Raw genomic sequence first — 3,815 nt, forward strand, 5'->3', positions numbered from 1 at the left:
GAATTTCTTCCTGCCGACACTCAGAATTGGTCCTAAACTTACGTGATCGAGGTCAAGGGAGCTTAGCCAGGGAAGAGGGAAAGCGAGGAAAGGAGAGGGGGTAGAAGGTAGAAGCTAAGAACCAGGTATAATCTGACACTACCAGATCAGATCAGTCGCTCAGTCGTGTCCGACTCTTTGCGACCCCATGAATCGCAGCACGCCAGGCCTCCCTGTCCATCACCAACTCCCGGAGTTCACTCAGACTCACGTCCATCGAGTCAGTGATGCCATCCAGTCATCTCATCCTCTGTCGTCCCCTTCTCCTCCTGCCCCCAATCCCTCCCAGCATCAGGGTCTTTTCCAATGAGTCAACTCTTCGCATGAGGTGGCCAAAATACTGGAGCTTCAGCTTTAGCATCATTCCTTCCAAAGAAATCCCAGGGCCGATCTCCCTCAGAATGGACTGGTGGGATCTCCTTGCAGTCCAAGGGACTCTCAAGAGTCTTCTCCAAGACCACAGTTCAAAAGCATCAATTCTTCGGCGCTCAGCCTTCTTCACAGTCCAACTCTCACATCCATACATGACCACAGGAAAAACCATAGCCTTGACTAGACGAGCCTTTGTTGGCAAAGTAATGTCTCTGCTCTTGAACATGCTATCTAGGTTGGTCATAACTTTCCTTCCAAGGAGTAAGCGTCTTTTAATTTCATGGCTGCAGTCACCATCTGGAGTGATTTTGGAGCCCCCCAAAATAAAGTCTGACACTGTTTCCACTGTTTCCCCATCTATTTCCCATGAAGTGGTGGGACCAGATGCCATGATCTTCGTTTTCTGAATGTGGAGCTTTAAGCCAACTTTTTCACTCTCCACTTTCACTTTCATCAAGAGGCTTTTGAGTTCCTCTTCACTTTCTGTCATAAGGGTGGTGTCATCTGCATATCTGAGGTTATTGATATTTCTCCCGGCAATCTTGATTCCAGTTTGTGTTTCTTCCAGTCCAGCGTTTCTCATGATGTACTCTGCATATAAGTTAAATAAGCAGGGTGAAAATATACAGCCTTGACGAACTCCTTTTCCTATTTGGAACCAGTCTGTTGTTCCATGTCCAGTTCTAACTGTTGCTTCCTGACCTGCATACAAATTTCTCAAGAGGCAGATCAGGTGGTCTGGTATTCCCATCTCTTTCAGAATTTTCCACAGTTTATTGTGATCCACACAGTCAAAGGCTTTGGCATAGTCAATAAAGCAGAAATAGATGTTTTTCTGGAACTCTCTTGCTTTTTCCATGATCCAGTGGATGTTGGCAATTTGATCTCTGGTTCCTCTGCCTTTTCTAAAACCAGCTTGAACATCAGGAAGTTCACGGTTCACATAGTGCTGAAGCCTGGCTTGGAGAATTTTGAGCATTACTTTACTAGCGTGTGAGATGAGTGCAACTGTGCGGTAGTTTGAGCATTCTTTGGCATTGCCTTTCTTTGGGATTAGAATGAAAACTGACCTTTTCCAGTCCTGTGGCCACTGCTGAGTTTTCCAAATTTGCTGGCATATTGAGTGCAGCTCTTTCACAGCATCATCTTTCAGGATTTGAAACAGCTCAACTGGAATTCCATCACCTCCACTAGCTTTGTTCATAGTGATGCTTTCTAAGGCCCACTTGACTTCACATTCCAGGATATCTGGCTCTAGGTCAGTGATCACACCATCGTGATTATCTGGGTCATGAAGATCTTTTTTGTACAGTTCTTCTGTGTATTCTTGCCATCTCTTCTTAATATCTTCTGCTTCTGTGAGGTCCCTACCATTTCTGTCCTTTATCGAGCTCATCTTTGCATGAAATGTTCCTTTGGTATCTCTGATTTTCTTGAAGAGATCCCTAGTCTTTCCCATTCTGTTGTTTTCCTCTATTTCTTTGCATTGATCGCTGAAGAAGGCTTTCTTATCTCTTCTTGCTATTCTTTGGAACTCTGCATTCAGATGTTTATAGCTTTCCTTTTCTCCTTTGCTTTTTGCTTCTCTTCTTTTCACAGCTATTTGTAAGGCCTCCCCAGACAGCCATTTTGCTTTTTTGCATTTCTTTTCTATGGGAATGGTCTTGATCCCTGTCTCCTGTACAATGTCACGAACCTCATTCCATAGTTCATCAGACACTCTATCTATCAGATCTAGGCCCTTAAATCTATTTCTCACTTCCACTGTATAATCAGAAGGGATTTGATTTAGGTCATACCTGAATGGTCTAGTGGTTTTCCCTACTTTCTTCAATATAAGTCTGAATTTGGCAATAAGGAGTTCATGATCTGAGCCACAGTCAGCTCCTGGTCTTGTTTTTGCTGACTGTATAGAGCTTCTCCATCTTTGGCTGCAAAGAATATAATCAATCTGAATTCAGTGTTGACCATCTGGTGATGTCCATGTATAGAGTCTTCTCTTGTGTTGTTGGAAGAGGGTGTTTGTTATGACCAGTGCATTTTCTTGGCAAAACTCTATTAGTCTTTGCCCTGCTTCATTCCATATTCCAAGGCCAAATTTGCCTGTTACTCCAGGTGTTTCTTGACTTCCTACTTTTGCATTCCAGTCCCCTATAATGAAAAGGACATCTTTTTTGGGTGTTAGTTCTAAAAGGTCTTGTAGGTCTTCATAGAACCGTTCAACTTCAGCTTCTTCAGTGTTACTGGTTGGGGCATAGACTTGGATTACTGTGATATTGAATGGTTTGCCTTGGAAACGAACAGAGATCATTCTGTCGTTTTTGAGATTGCATCCAAGTATTGCATTTCGGACTCTTTTGTTGACCATGATGGCCACTCCATTTCTTCTGAGGGATTCCTGCCAGCAGTAGTAGATATAATCACATGACCTCAAAGGGACTTATAATTTTCAGCATTTGTAAACAAGCCAACATATGCTAAATCCTACACAAAATGACAAAGATTATTCTGTACACCTGCCCCAATTCCCCATACATCATGCAACCAATACACTAGGGCCCCAGGAAGACCTCGTTCCATCTTGTGACTCATTCTGGGCACCCTCTGTGCACAGCCAGGCACTGGACTGTGACTCTGAGACTTCAGAGGGGAGGAATGTCTGCCGTGACCTGTGGCTACTCCCGTCCCATCAGGAAGAGAGACAGGTGAACAGATAGTCTTGGTCAGTGTGGGAAGAACCATACCAGAACTTGGGAAAGGGCTGGCTGCATAGATTGGGTTGCATGGCTGAGTGGAGTAAGGCAGGAGAGAGGAGGGAGAGGCAAAGCAGGAGGGAGACACAGAGGGGATACCCAACATGATGTGTTCTACAAACCACTGAAGTGTGAAGTGTTAGTTGCTCAGTTGTGTTCAAGCCCTTGTGACCCCATGAACTGTAGCCCACCAGGCTTCTCTGTCCATGCAATTTCCCAGGCAAGAATACTGGAGTGGGTTGCCATTTGCTTCTTTGGGGGTCTCCCAACCCAGGGATCAAACCCAAATTTCCTGCATTACAGGCAGATTCTTTACCATCTGAGCCACCAGGGAAGCTCTAAGGACTTCATTTTTCTGAAATATCCAAGGCAAGCATGAAATGGCCAGAGATCATAGGGTATGGCGTCTGAGAGCCCTGGATTCAAGTTCTTCCTTTCCCCACATCATTTGTGGGACCCCAAATGTGCTACTTAATGTCTGTAAATCTCAGATTTCTCCTCTGAACATTGTGAGATTCAGGAAAAAAGAGCTAAGAATACCACTAATACTTGGTAAAAAGTCTACGCTCCTAAGAGGATGAAGATAAGAATAAAGGACAATTCATGAAGAAGGTGACTGCTTGCTAAAATTAACATTTATTGTTTCCTTTA

Source organism: Bubalus kerabau, chromosome 9, assembly GCF_029407905.1.
Source record: "Bubalus kerabau isolate K-KA32 ecotype Philippines breed swamp buffalo chromosome 9, PCC_UOA_SB_1v2, whole genome shotgun sequence".
Lineage (NCBI taxonomy): Eukaryota > Metazoa > Chordata > Mammalia > Artiodactyla > Bovidae > Bubalus > Bubalus kerabau.